At 38.9% G+C, this 15962-nt stretch overlaps 1 long non-coding RNA gene across 2 annotated transcripts in view; it reads right to left on the bottom strand.

Moving 5' to 3' along the window:
- The window catches only part of LOC148214427 (uncharacterized), an 83231-nt gene extending 68877 nt beyond the window's left edge, over positions 1-14354 (bottom strand). For both annotated transcript variants that reach the window (XR_015798078.1, XR_015798077.1), the window contains exon 1: positions 13869-14354. This is a non-coding gene — a long non-coding RNA (uncharacterized LOC148214427). The remainder of the gene's footprint in view (positions 1-13868) is intronic.
- Positions 14355-15962: the final 1608 nt, after the last annotated feature.

Genomic DNA, 15962 nt, shown 5'->3' with positions numbered 1-15962 from the left:
TTCACGTATAAGATGCACTTTTCTCACAAGCATAACATTGTGCACCACATAAACTTAGAAGGTAAGTTTTCTAGGTTTGGGATAAACAGACTGGTTTGCTTCTTTATAGACTACACAAATTTAGAATTTAGACACCCTTATAACGTTCTTGGTGCAAGCAGGATTGAAAATCCATCTTGGCGGAATACCAGATAGACATGAAACAGAATAAACCTTATGAATAAACATTTGCCAGGAGCTGTCTGCACTCCTTGTGCCAACACAAGGAGTTCAGCAACACTCATTTCACATCATAAAGGGACATGCGGAAGAAGGTGTCAGACAAGCGGTGTTTAAAAATGAGGCATTAGGCATTTTATGTATGGAACTTCTTCATTCTCTCCCTCTGCTTGCTCCATGAATTGATAAAGATGGAACACGGCCATGCAAAGAAAGATCTGGAGTTGCAATTATTATTAGGCAAAGTATCTTGTCCAAATATGATCAGCACTGTTGGAGTCCTGCAGTGAGATATCAAAAAGCATACAATCTGTCCAGGACCACCTTCTCCACCCAGCATTGATCCACCTAGCATGTAGGTCATGGGACAATCTGCTTTTAGTTCCTCACATTGGGGAGGTAAAGGAGATGGAGATCTGCAGGTGTTCTATTGCCATGCCTGGCCTTTGCAATACCTCCCTGTGATATTTGTTTAACTTAGCTCTTTGGAAATGATTGAGAGTACTTGAGCTATGAAAGTTGCCATCGATTTATGCAGTTGTTGATTTGTTTGTTTTTGCGATTGTGAAGTTGTTGTGTTATATGGTAGTTTCAACTGTGATTTTTTTTAAAAAAAACTTATTTTGATTTGATTTTTATTTTCTACCATGGACCTTCTAGCATAATTTCTTGAATTTTTTACCCAGCAAGGTTGCAAAAAGATGAATAAATTAAATAAGTAAAATAAGATCTATCAATAAACTGACTAAGATCAGAAAGCCAGAGAATTGGGGGAAGACAGCAAAAGAAAATTGGGAACCAAGATGTACAAGTAAAAATTGTAAATACCTAGAGATTAATTTTCTGGGTTTAAGATACTAGGTTTGTTAAGAGCAAGGATTTATGGCTATGGAATTCCAGCATTCTGACCAAGTCTTTGTGATGTATCTGTAGCTGTTGCTTCTCTTACTTCTCCTCCATTCCAACTTCTTCCACTTGGAACAATTTCAGGAAGTCTAATTCCTCCTTTCTATCTCCCCCTCCCACCTCTCAACTGGATTCTCAAAAACTAATTTCTTTCCTCTTCTGGACTCAAAAGCTTCTGGGATTCTTCCAAGTCCAGATCAGAGAGATTATTTATCCCAGTCTTCTCTTCTTCCTGTTCAACCTCATTTCAAGCAGAGCTGGAAGATTCCCAGTTATCACCAGCAGTTGTTTGAAACTGCAATACTTCCCCACTGGCTTCTAACTCATCTAAATCACATTGCTTCATAACAGAAAGTACTGTGGCTATACCCATAAAATTTTTGCTCATAAATGCTACTTTGCAAGCATGAGCATCTTTGATTATCTATTCATGCAGGTTGGTGATGAGGATGTAATAATAGTAACAAAGTTCATTGCACTTATATATAAGATAAGTGTGCATTTTGCCATTCTAAAACTCTCTTTCAAACTGTGCAGTGCATGCTGCCAACATTTGGAAAAGTGCAAACTCCAGAAAATGACTACATTCTGATTATTACATTAATCAAGGATTGGGTCAACTTCCTTCAAATGACCAACTGAATGATTCATAAATGTCCCTTTAAGGATAAGGAATTGTGCAGTTACATTTGCAGTTGATTGTCTTGTTTATGAGCTATGAGAGTTCATCTATTCAGAGAAGAACTCCATGATTATTTATATCAAGGATTGTTATTTGGAAGCCTCTGGATCAGCTACAGGATACAAAGGGAATTTATCTGTCCCTTGGCAGTCATAACAAGCTTGAATCACATTACAGTTAGGAAAAGGCTGTACAATCATGGGAGGGAGGGAGGGAGGGAGGGAGGGAGGAAGGAAGGAAGGAAGGAAGGAAGGAAGGAAGGAAGGAAGGAAGGAAGGAGGGAGGGAGGGAGGGAGGGAGGGAGGGGGGAGGGAAGGAAGGAAGGAAGGAAGGAAGGAAGGAAGGAAGGAAGGAAGGAAGGAAGGAAATCTATATTTCAGTATTATGCCCAATATAATATGAACTTGCATTCATATCACCTGCCCAATGTCTCAAGGTTTCCATATTAAAACTGTTATGAGCAGAAGATGGTAATCCCTTCCAGTCAAGATGAAATGCCCCACGCTTAGCTGGGACAGCTGGCATATTCAAGGATGCTGGACCAAAGCAATCCCAGTTGCACAATGGTTTTTATCTCTAGACGTCTTGAGAACTTTCATCTCCTAGGTTTTACCCTGCTACTGGAGGAGAAGTGATTCTTAGAACACTTTATCACACCTCCAGAACTATCAACATTCTTTGATCAGGTGAGCAAGTACTCACTGGTTCCTTGGAACCTCTCTGGATAAGGAGAGGATGGGAGATTGCCCACATGTGCTCTGGACAGCTACTCCTCACAAGGAGACTACAGGACAGCAGTTTTCCATGGGTTTGAGTGCTGGGAGATGATGGGATTAGCCATCTTGCTCGCAATGGAGCAGAGACTTTTAAAGGACACTAAGTTTGCAAACCTCATTTTCTAATCACTTTTGGAAATTTCTCATTAGCTACTTCTAAGCTATTAGAGACCTTCAGAATGACAAGTCTGAAAATGTCAGATGAGTCTGCCTTCAATCCTGAATGAAATAAAATTTTAATCATAAACTTAGGAATTTAAAGAATCTGAAATAAACAGCAAAAAGCTAAATAAGATTTTGATCTTAGAAAGTTATAAATGGACTAAGGGTCCAGATAAAACTGGAATATTGAAACTTTTACAAAAAGATTTTGGAATTAATTACAAAGAACAAACAGTTTTTCATGGAAAATAGATCCTATTTTGATTTTTAAAAGACATAACGAAGATAAGCTAAATCCAAAAATGCTAGGGAATTCCCAGAAGTTTGGCATTCAGACAAATCAGCTTTCCATGGACACATAGAGATAAACCACATTTACACACCATTCAAAAGAGACAATAAAAAAGCTAAGAAGGAAACAAAAAGACCTACACCAGATAAGCAGGGATTAACACCAGACAAACAATCAAGCAGAAAACAATACCCTAATCAAGGAACTACCAAGGAGAAAACCATACCCCCACCAACACTGACAGGGCAAGCTACACAAAGAGCAAACCCCATCCTCCCTAGCACTGATGATGCTACCTAGCCAGGTAATGAAACGTCTGCAAGCAAACCACCAAGCTCAGAGAGCACCAAGGACTCCACAGTTCAGCCCTGAGCTACAGATATTCTCTTCTATTGAAGTATACTTGCTAGCAGTTTCAGTAGAAACCAGGTACTGGCTCAGTTCTTACACACTATTGAAATAATAATACATTGGATCAAATGTCAAAACCCAGGCCTTGATTCAGAGAAATGATTTAAACTATTCTGCCTTAATCCCATCCTAACTTTAAGATTGATAAAAGCCTGGCTCCAAGAGAAGATAAATCAGTGTGGGAAAAATTAGGATTTTAGGGTTTTAGTAATTGGTAAATTGGTAAAGTCCTTAATAAAATAAAGTATGTTCTTGGATAGAACAAGCTACCCAGCCCAGCCTGAAGAGTGAGATAAACTCTGCTTAACCCCAAGATCTATTTCCTAAAGAATATCACCAGTTGGAACCAGTTGAGTAGAGAAAATATACAAGTAGCATGCTCTGATAAGAAATGCCTAGGTTTCTCAAACATGTGCATGTCTCTCATTGTAAACTGCTACAGTAAATCACGTATATTAAATATATGTTAACCAGCTAATGAATAGGCATATAGAAATTATATATAAACTTACCTTTCTTTCTCTAGAGTACCTTTTCCACTGAAATTCCCAAATGATCATTGAGTAATAAGGTTTAAACCGTGAGCCCCACTAGGAGACCAGACCATGAAAGCAACTCCACAGGAAGGCTAAAACTATTTATATTTAGATTGGCTATAATAGCAGAATCTTCCAAGTCTGATAATGTTGGAACTCTTCTTCCTTCTAATAGTTCAGTGAATTAGGAAGGTGTCAGGCTGAGCCTCTTCTGAACATTATCTTGATGTTCTGTACTTAAAAAATACTTCAGCCTTTTTTTCTTTTTCTTTTTTACAGCTTTTACATATCTTTGTCAAGGTCATCTTTCTTACTCTTTACAATACCCTCAACAGCCTCCTGGTCTTTTTGTAAGAAAAAAACTGTTTTTCTTCAACATATAAACAAGTTACTTATTTATTGAAGGTACATGGCATTCATCTATCCAATGAAACTCGGGATGGTGAACAGAATAAAAACATAATCAATCCATAAAATCCCCCCAAAACAAAAACCCCAAGTCAAGGCCCCCCATGAAAATTTCAGATCAAACACAATGTACATAGGCCTTCACCAGAACCCCAGTAATTATCATCCTGGCCCCAGTGACTAGGAGATGAGCCAGATCTTCATGAGCTGAAAAACCAATAGGATTGGGGCCATCTGCATATCTGGGTAGAGGCTGTTCTATGGGGCAGGTGCCATGACATCAGGAACAATCACATTTGACATGTACAAGGAAACTAAAGGAATGCAAGAAGTAGGCCAAGGAAGCAGTCAAAAGTATCACCAGCTAGAAATGACTATCATGAGGCACAACTTTTCTGTGGTCTATTTGGTAGTTTAGTGCCTCTGAATGAGGTTACTCTGGATATTTCATCATTTTATCAATTATCGCCAACTTCTGTAATTTAGGGAAACCATTTAGAAGTGGACAAATTGGTCAGTTGTGCTTATCCTCTCTCCTCTCCCTCCCTCCCTCCCTCCCTCCCTCCCTCCCTCCCTCCCTCCCTCCCTCCCTCCCTCCCTTTCTTCTTCTTTTTTCAGTTTTCAGTTGGAGGCTATCCTCCAAAAGCAACATTTTGTCAGCTGTCATGCTGGTTCTTTTCCTATGAAGCTTCCAGCCAAAGTTATACCGCCTGATCAGACATACAACAGATTGCAAGACTTCATCTTTATATAGTTCTCCAGCATCCTTCTGGATGCAAAGAAAGTCCTCTCTGATTTTAAGTAAAGCATGTAAACCTTGAGAAGTTTGTTTTGATCAGCTTTATCTCCCCACCTGTTCCACAGGTTTGTGTGCGGTGAACAGGAGGCAACTCCCCGTTAGCACCTTGAACTCCTAGATGAAAAGCATAATATTAATCTAACAAATAAAGTATGTGCAGGAGTTGAGGGCATGAATATTACCATTGCTTTTCTAAACATTCTCAAATAAAAATGTACACATTTTTGTACTGATATTATCCTAGACTGTACATATTGGTATTGATTTGTAGTCTACAGTACCATCTGTCAAATACAGCCTAAGGCAGTTTACTTGCTCTCCTTAGATGCAGTTCAGGCCTTTTTAAAATTCTGAGAAGCACAGAGATAAAATGTCTATTTGGGCCCATGGGTGTCCACAGCTAGTCAGGATGACGTCAAAATGGCATAACATGGATTATGCTATCCCAACACAAGGTCTGTCCTTTCATACTTTGTACCCAAGGATATACAGGTGGAGTTTGCATCACAAACTCACAATACACATTTCATCAGTAGCCCCTCTTGGCTCCTTTCTGCAGACACCCATGTTTGACCCTCCTCTTTCTTTTTATTGCACTCAATATCAGTATAATATTCCTTCTTCATTGTTTGGTTCATTGTAATCAATGGCTCAATAACTAGGAACACAAGAAACCCAAAATATTGTAATAACCCTTGAGACAAATTTAATTGATCACTTAAAATGAGAACATCTGATGACAGACTAACTTCAAAGATATCATAACAATAGCATTAAAACAGAAATATAAAGGGGCAGGACATACTGTACATTTACCTGACCATAGGTGGACACAGAAAGTGACATGGTGGTGGCCCTAAAATTATACATACCCATTTAAGAGAGCCAGTTTGGTCTAGTGGTGAAGGCACCAGGCTAGAAAGCAGAAGACTGTGAGTTCTAGTCCCAAAGTTTCTTCGTCATGAAAGCTGGCTGGATGACTTTGGGCTAGTTTCTCTCTCTCAGCCCATGACATCAGGGTCATATGACAAGTCTGTCGCAATCAATGGATCAACATTCAGTTGATCTGGGGGGGAAAAAAAGTGGACCCTGCATCTATGGGAAAAATGCTAGGATGGGGGAAAAAAAATTGCAAGACCTACTCCAAGATGGAGAGATGAACTATGAAAAGATCTCCATTCCAACTGGAACACCATTGTGAAAAATGAATGAAATTTAAATACCTGTTAAGTCATCGCTATCAAATAACACCACCATCAGGATGAATATGACAATCAAGTGATAAAGGGATGAGCAAAAAATGATCTCAATGCCATACAGTAGGTGTAATGAAGAACATTTGCCATTGCCATCATTGAAATAAGACTTAGCTGCCAGTCAGATTAGTTAACGTGCATGGAATTGTAAGGGGACATCTTGCATTTTCTCTTAGTAGCCAGAAAAACTTGGGCTGCCCTTAGATATAGCTTCATGAAAAAATATATCACACAGGGATTCAGATAATCATTTTTAACACTTTTTATTTTTCAGCTCAACAATCTGCAGTGATACTGGAATATCTTCTTTGCAAATTAAGTAAGGCTTGAGAAATTGACACCTTCCTGGCTGTTTAGCTGTATTTCTTCATACCATGTTTCATTCCAAAATAACCTATCAAATGGAATTATTGATTCATCCTTCCCTTCCTTTTTTTTAAAATGGAAAATCTAATTATTTTTGTTAGTTACAAATCCAATTTGTGTATTAATCTTTCAAATATGTCAAATGGATTTTTAATTGGGAATTAATTGCTTTTTGCCTTACATAGCCCTTGCTGATTTTTATAAGCTTACGATCAAAATCCTTTGGTGATTTTTCACCTGATAGAGAAATAACGTATCTAATTAATCAAGCTGTATATGAACAAATCTCCTATTTAGAGGTACAATAATTAGTTTGGGAAAATGCTAGGAAAACAAGAAAATTATTCCCCAAGGTGGCAGGATTGTGAGCTCGACTTGAAAGAAGGCTCTGAATTTTGCAAAGCTGATTAATTACTTTTAAGAAGGTCTCAGAAGGCTTCCTCCCCCCCCCCCCTTTTTAAGTATGCAATCAGTTTGCAGAAACAATTTTCCTGAGCCACAAATATAGTTTCAGCTAACTTTCAAAATATTATCTGAGACAAAACACAACATTTGCTTTTCTTTATAGAAAAACCTGTTTTCACTTTTGGAGACACAGTATGATAAATTCTGGCAGGCTTAGCGATTTTCTATCTTCTATTCACTTGGCAGAGGATAGCATGCTAAATAAAAAGTTTTGTATCATTTTTTTTTTAGACGTCCCATCCACACTTCTGCTAAGATTGGAAAGAATATTGTTTCAAGTGAGAAAAAAGCATTTTGCTTGCAGATTAACAATGAATTCACTACTGCTGGATTGTGTTTTAAATAAACATTGGAAGGTGGAAAACAGATACCACAGTGAGGGCAAAGAAATAATTCAAGATGTTAATATCTGCTGAAGTGCATCGAAATCAAGTGAGTCAATGCTGGTTCCAGTTTGGAAGAACAAGGATTTCAGAACATAAGGTGGACTATATCTTGTCAAGTTTAATCTGATGGGTGGGCAAGGTCAAAAAACACACACTTTCATACATCATATTTCCTTCCCTCACTTATTCAGCTCCTTTTCTTTGACCCATTGCAAATTGCTGGCTAGCTATTTGAATGTTATCATCCAGTCAATATTTCTAGAATTCATGGGTGGTTCCCCCATCCAAGTACTCGCCGGGGCTGGCATTGTGTAGATTCTGAAAAGTTTAGCTAGATGCTTCTACCTACTGATACAGGAATTTCAATTTTATACCGTGACACCCAACATGTGGATCTTCTTTCCTGGAAGGTTCTAGAGCCTGCTATCTCTACTAACCTTTGGACCTTCACAGGTCACTTATCAGCCATTTTATACTTTGAAGGAGGCAACGGTCCACCAACTCCTCAAAAAATATCTCAACCCAACATCTCATTAGGTGATCAGGCTGCAACTCCAGAGGACCCTGGAAGAAGCAGGCATTGGCAGATATGGAGATGGCATTAATCATGCTTTTTCAATGGAGCTGGTTTGAGAAGGGTGCAACTATCCAGGATCTCCTTGATCTCTCAGCAGTATTCAATACTGTTGACCATGGTATCCTTCTGGACTGACTGTGAGGACTAGGAGTGGGGGCAGAGTCCCATGGTGGTTCTACTCCTTTCTTTTTGGTTGGTTCCTGATAGTAGAGAGGGAGAGGTTGGACCTGAGGCCCTGGTTTGTAGGATCCCTCAAAGTTCAACACTCTCACCTCTCCATGAAGCCACTGGACAAGATCGTCCAATGACCCGGGGTTAAATACCATCAGTACATTGATGCATTAAAAGTCAGTTGTAAATATTAATCAACAAATAAATATTTTTTTAAAAAAAAAATCATTGAGCTCCAGTATTCATCAAAATCTTTCCCTTTTTTTGTGCTGAATCATTTTATGCTGCTTTTGATTTTGTTCCATGTATCTGACTGTAGTTACGTTGACTATTTGGACATGATTTTGCATATCTCATTAACCACTTGAAGTTTATCTATGATCCATTTGGCATTTATCTTGTAAAGAAAACATTGGGCATACTTGTTCAACAAAATGAAATGAAATCTAAGACGGGGTAGGACAAAAGATCACACATTTACCATGACAGCCACATGTCAAATGTAGCCTTACAATGAATTCACACAACCAGCTATCAGATTTTAAGAATCTGAATGATACATTCTCAAATGGAAGCCAGTTATTAGGGGTTGCTTTCACAAGTGATGTAAAAACTACTGATCGTAGGTATGAATAACACACAGGCCCTATCTGCGATTGAGACCTAGTTGGAGGAATTCCAAAAGTTTTGTTCTTTTTCTCCTCCAACTCAGTCCACTTCCCATTTGTTCTCCTCGTTGAAACGATACCAATTTAAATGCAAGCATTCACCTCACAGTTGGGCCATCTCTATGCCCGATCATCCTGCGAGGGTCTTGAACAGTTTCTGTATTTTCCATCTAATACTGAAATAAAAATTGCAGTTGTTTATCAGATTGTGGCGCTGAAGGACAAGTCTTATTTTGCACATACGCTTACAGGCAGATTAAGATATACACGGCGGGGAGCATGCTGTGTAACAGAAATCTGTTCTGCTAACAGATCTAATCATTTCGTGCTATAAAGACTCTGAATTCATCTGTTAACCTATGTGCGCTCCCTAATTACCATTCATCACCCTGGCATTTTAAAGCATTCCCCTGTGTTACTATTGTGTTTTTCAATGGAAATTTGCAGTAGCTATAGTTGTTTCTCAAATGGGAGGCATTTGAAAGCTTTTTCTGAACTCGGCTCTTCCCGAACAATATACTCGTATGCACTTGGAATGGGTTGAACATAATACAGCTGAAACAATGACATTACAGCCCAGTGATCTTGGATAAGTTCTTTTGTGCCTTCAGAAAAGGCATTGCAGGATTTTCAGGAGTAGAGGAAAGTGTTGGAAAACAAAGAGACATTAATAGAGTTATTTGAGATGGGCAACTTTTCCTTGGAAGAAACCAGCCATCAGCCTTCCGTCAGTCATTGGTTAATCACTTGAGAGATCCTGCAAGGAGATAAGGTGTCTTCCTCATTTTAAGGGGGTTGGACTAGAAGACCTCCAAGGTCCCTTCCAATCCGATGATTCTACGATTAAGGAACTTCCTTGATATTCCTGGCTTCTGACAACCAAGGAAGATTTGTTTGTTTGAATTAAGCCCAGTGAGTCAGTGAGGCGGGATCTTGCACACTTGTTGGAATGTCCGTTCATGTCCATGGGTGCATATTGATGTGCTAAGAGGTAGTAGAAATTCATCAGGCAGAGAGTTTTCTCCGAAGCAATTCTCTAGCTGAGGAATGTTCACTCAAGAGAATAGCTTTCAGCAAAGGATTCCTCCATTCCCAGCTTGTTAAGTGCAACTTAATCAACAGTTCTATGCTTTTTTTTTTAAATGATCTGGATCTTTCTGCTTGATATTATGATATTATAATATGGTAGGATAGTGTGTGTGTGTATGTGTGCAGGAGGAAACATTCAATCTAATTTTACCTTATTTATATACCTATTTATTTATTTAATGGATTTATAGAGTGACTCTGGGCATTGTACAGCAACAAGCAAACAATAAACCAAAAGAAATATCTAAGACATACCCAATACATCGTATATAAAACAGTGACCAGACAGAGTAATGAAACAGCCGAAAAGGGACTCCACTCAATTGGATCCAAATTTATTCAGATTTGTCCCATTTGCAGCTCCTAATCCTATCAGCAAACTGGAAAGCACTAAGTCAAAAGCCAGAATTTTGCAAAACTTTTTGCCCTGGGGGGGGGGAACGGGACTGCAGAATGGGTAAAGATGCAGATGCAAAGGGGAAAAAATGCAGAAATATATGTTAGGGGAAAGTACACTCAGAATTGCATGATATAAGGCAGAAATCAGCTGCAGAAAGTGCCTATGCTAGGAATACACATGCCAAAATTTGGGGATTAGGAGAAATATGCACACACACAACTGGCTCTGAAAAACAAGAAACAGCGCAAAAGTGACACTGACAGATGTGCTCATCCTTAATTTGCATGGTTAATTGTTAGCTCCATTTCTTAATCACCTTGGAAATATGACCAAGAGGCAGCTAAAAAGAAGGCAATAACTTAAATAAAATAATGTTATGTTCAAATCATGGGTGTGAGGGCTTTCCCCCCCCCCTTGTTTTTGCTCTCGTTAGCTTAGCAAAATCCAGCTCTCTCATTGAAGTTTCCCCAGAAATGCTAATCTAGCACTGATATAGACGTCTCCCGCACATATGGCCTGCATTACATCGATTTAGACAAGCATTCATCACGAACTAATTAAAACTCTCTTTTCTGCTTAATTATTGGTCTCCAATGATATTAGATGAAGACAATGTATATCTCAAGAAGTTGACAGGCGTGTGCACTCTGGCAACAGTGATAGCTGTCATACACTGGGTGATTTCAATTTTCTTTCAAAATTATGCTGCAGGAAGCACTTCTGCCTTGCCTTGAGAGGGGAAAAATAAAATTAAATAAAGGAGATCATAGAGAACAGCTGCTGATATTGATTCTATGCATTTGAAACTTTATGAAACCATAGAAGGAGACATTTGACACCAATATATTTCTGGAAGACTTTCAGACTTAAGCAAACAACATCTGCTAATATTGACTTTTGAAGAGGGTTGGGGAATTATATTGGGATATTTAGAAGAATTACAATCAGTGATTGATTGAAAAATCTGTTCTAGAGTGATATAAATGACAATATCAAATACAAAATATGTTCTGATTTCCTTTCAGGGTATAAGATTCCATGGAAATGGTGTGTCACTCTAAAGATAGATATTTGAAATAAAGGATAAAAACAGTGCTGCATCGTAGAGGAACAAAAATGGTCCTAGGTATGGAGGTTTCAGAGTGAAAATATCCACATCTGAATTTCAAGCCATATATTTTGGACCACAAATTATTCTGTCATGTTTCCAAAGATGAATCAGTATGTTTGCCATTGGTTCCTTCCTGTCTGTGTCCAACTCCTATGAATATTCTACAACTTGCTATAGTTGTCAGCACTTTCATGCCAACTGCTTGCTCCAGAATTTACCCTCAAAACTTTTATTTGCTTATTGATTTAACACATTTGTTTAGCCACCCATTGGCCAGAAGGAACTCTGCTACAGGGGAGCAAAGTTAACATCCGTACAGAAGAAATTTGAACCAGAGAGCCCCACCTTCCATACCCAGTAATTTTGGATTTGAGGACAGGAATCAGAAACCCACCATCATGGGTTACCCTGAAACTTCCAGTGGCAACTGCAGAAACATTGAAAACAATATGTTTAAAAATAAGGCAACTTTCTATACTACTCCCAGTGTAGTAGTAATTTCCCAAGAACCAATTGCCTATTCCCACCCGATCTGCCTATGTGTTAGGCCCAGCCCAAGAACAGCAGGGAAACAACCCAGCCAAGTTCAGTTCTTTATTGCTTACACCATATAGATAGAAACTCACCAGACTAAATCTGTACTATGCTAATCTAATAGATTTACTCTGGGAGAATCTAGGAAGTGGCTATCTTAAGTCTCTTCTTCCCACGCTCCTGCTCTGGACTATGTTGCCTCTTGTCTCCCCCTTTTCCTTCCTGGAATGCTCTCCCCCTTCCTGAGAACCTGGATCTCTACTGCATTCCATCATACTATGGCTGTGGATCCCCTCAACCATGAACTGAAGGACTCTGTCACTAAACGAATCCAGTTCTTTGCATTTATTTTGCCTGGGTTCTTGCACCACACTAAACCATCAATTTGCTAAGCAAGTATGGTTGACTTAGCCATAATTGGCTAGGTTCATATATCATGCTAAGACATAAGCCATGGTTTACATACTACAAAGGCTAGATTCACACATCATGTTAAAACAAAATGAAATTAACCACATTATGCCTTAAGGTGCTATGAGAACACAGCTATTGTCATTGTGTGTGGATGGACTTTTCCCCAGGTAGTTTGGATGAAAGAAATTTAGATCCTGATTTGCACCTAAACTACTGCCAGTCTAAGACAATGATTTCCAAATAAGGACCCAGATCTTTGGTCTCCAGTGCCCAGTTTATATACGATTGCTCTCTAATCTGTTTTATTAACATGAATCCCATTGATTTTTCTCTGGTTTGCCTTGCTGACTTTGCTTTTTCGTTATCTAACATATTTGTTATAATTGTTTCATTTTCTGCCTACAGTTATGCTATATGTTTACATAGGTTTCTGGTTCTCCGGAGAAGAAATATGAAAAACTGTGAAACGAGAGAGAGAGAGAGAGAGAGAGATTTTAAAAATGGAACAGATCTCAAGTGAAATGGGAAGTTGTCTGAATTGTGCTACCTGTCTGGCTCATCAGGACAAAGCAGATAAGAAGAGGGAAAAGAAACAAAACAGAAGCAAATAAATGTCTCTCGCTTGCCTCCTTTCTCTGTCTGTCTTGCCAACCACACATTCATTATGATGTCCGTGGCATTCTGTTACACCTTGATATATACTGCCTTAGCATGTCTAACATTTGTCCCTCTCTCCTGATGGAGAAATGTTCATTTTTGTGGCAGGTCATTCAAACAGCCTCAGCACTGATAACTCGCCCACTAAATCATTTCTTCCTCCTGCAAATCTGGGATGATTCTCTGTCAAGTAGCAATGACGGAAATCCATCTTTAGGTGCAGGGCTGTTAGGGACTTTGTGCTCCAGCCATTGCAATTTATTCTGCCTCCCCCCTGCACACTCCTGCACCTCCAAAACACGAATCTTCTGGGATGAGGAGAATTGCACCAAGGAACATATTTTATCTCATGCAAATTAGAACAACCTGCACATCAGTCACAAGGCAATGAAGTCAGTAAATGACACTTGGCAAATTTGTAAGGGTTACTTTCACATCTAAAGCAAATGGAGTTCATCCTTAAAGCAGGAATAGGGAATGCATGGCTCCCAATTAGCTACCCAAAGGGAAACAAGGGGAAAGCTTAATGCTTCAATAATAATAATAATAATAATAATAATAATAATAATAATAATATCCTTACCAATGTCAAAAGAGAGTCAGTTTGGTGTAGTGGTTAAAGCACCAGATTAGAAACCGGAGACCAGGAGTTCTAGTCCTACCTTAGGCACAAAGACGTCTGGGTGATCTTGGGCCAGCCCCTCTCTCTCAGCCCGAGGAAGGAGGAGGCAAGGGCAAACTGCTTCTGAAAAAATCTTGCCAAGAAAACTGAGGAGTCAAGACTGACTCAAAGGCTCCCTAAATAAATAAATAAATAACCAAAAATGGAGGAAAACAGGCCAAAACTTCAGCCTCACATTTCTGCTAATGTTGTTAACAGTCCCAGTGTGTGTGTGTGTATCAAGAAGTAATAATAATAATTTTAAAAATTGTGGTCACCAACTCCCCCCAAACCTCTCTGCCCACTTTAAAGTAATTGGACGGAACAACAAATAAAATAGTTTCTCTCTCTCTCTCTCTTTTTTCCCCCCCGGAATAAACTGGAAAGGGGCAATGACTGTTCAGAAGAGGTCACCTTGCTACAAATGAAGACGCAGGCAAATAACAGAGCCAAGTGCCCCGTCGACAAATCTGATGAGGTCATGTGGCCTGAAAGAAAATATTTCTCTTTGGATCTGTCACTAGAAAGATTTGAAATTGCCTGCCTTGCTGACCTCTGTCTCTCTTCAGCTTCCAATGAGCTGTGAATGCCTTGTTATTGTGCCCAGTGGAAGGTGTGAGTTAAGACTCTGCCTCTTGCATCTGCATATCAAAGTGTTCGTTCCTCCCCATAGTTCTGCAATGCCACCCAAAACGCATCTCTGTGCAGAAATCAGTGTCCTGGAGTTCAGTGCGGCCCTCTCCCAGATAGAGATGCAAACAAAACATTTCACCAGTTTCTTTTATGTCAAGGTATCATCCAATGCTTTGATAGCAATGGGGCTCACTATCTTCCACTGCTCTTAGCTAGAGATGTGCTGATCAGTGAGTGAGAAATGAATGAAAATCAGAGTAGACTGCAGCTGAGTGGTTGTTGAATGACCTGGACAAGAGGTACAGTTGAGAAAAGGACATTGGGGTGAATTATGGAAGTTTCATGGCAGATTACATAAAGTGGAATGTGTGTGTGTATGTGCGTTCATACACTCAGAGAAATAAATACACATCAGAATTGCAATATATTGGCAGGATCAAAATGAAACAGAACAGATATTCACTGTGTGCATTTTGGTCTCAGGCAGAGATTGCAGTCTTAATGCATGATTTTGTTATTTCAGGTTTTATTTATTTAATTCAATATTTAGGCTACTTGATGACTTCTCCTTCTCCTCCTTCTCCTTCTCCTTCTCCTTCTCCTTCTCCTTCTCCTTCTCCTTCTCCTTCTCCTTCTCATCCTCCTCTTCTGCATTATTATAACAGTATTACATAGGCTTTACTGTCTTTTTGGTCTCCCCCCTCCCCCCATAAGTTATGCTTATTTTACAAAGAAAAAAAAAGGATTTTAAAAGGTGGTTGGGAAAAATAAGGCTGATTTAAGAAAAGTCACACATGCTTCCTCTTTAAAATGCTTAAGTCTAAACTGTGTCCTGCTTGAGATGATGATAGACAGACAGACATATACAGAGACAGACCCACATACATGCATATCCCCTCCTTTCTCTCTCTCTGCTCCAGCTGTCATTTGTCTATCCAAATAGTGTTTTTTAAAAACAGTTGTATTTGCTTTCATATAACACACACACACAGCCCCCACCCCCCAAAAGGAAAGGAAAGATACAAAAGAAAAAGAAAAATCATGCTACTTGGTTTCACTGAAAGCATCTTACATGTTTAATGGCTTCTAAGAACTTTAAAGAAAAAAAGAAAGAACCCATTTATCATATGAAAAAGTATTCCAAATGGAATGTTTTACTAGCTAGCCACGCATACAAAGGGTGGCTTTAGAAGAAAGAATATAATAACAACAACAAATATAAGACATCAATATATTTTAGCCCTCTAGAGAACTTGATCCTAGCACAATTGAAAAAGGCAAGATTAATCCCATTTAGTGGGCATAGAAGTATTTCACTGCATTTAATTATGGTTGTCTAGACATTTATAAGATGTAGCAAAGTGGTTGAAGACATATGACTTC

Source organism: Python bivittatus, unplaced genomic scaffold, assembly GCF_059951505.1.
Source record: "Python bivittatus isolate LINGU-HERP-01145 unplaced genomic scaffold, Pbiv_v1 ctg000670_np1212, whole genome shotgun sequence".
Taxonomy (NCBI): domain Eukaryota; kingdom Metazoa; phylum Chordata; class Lepidosauria; order Squamata; family Pythonidae; genus Python; species Python bivittatus.
Note: the sequence above shows the minus strand (reverse complement) of the source record. Positions and strands in the feature narration are given on the sequence as shown.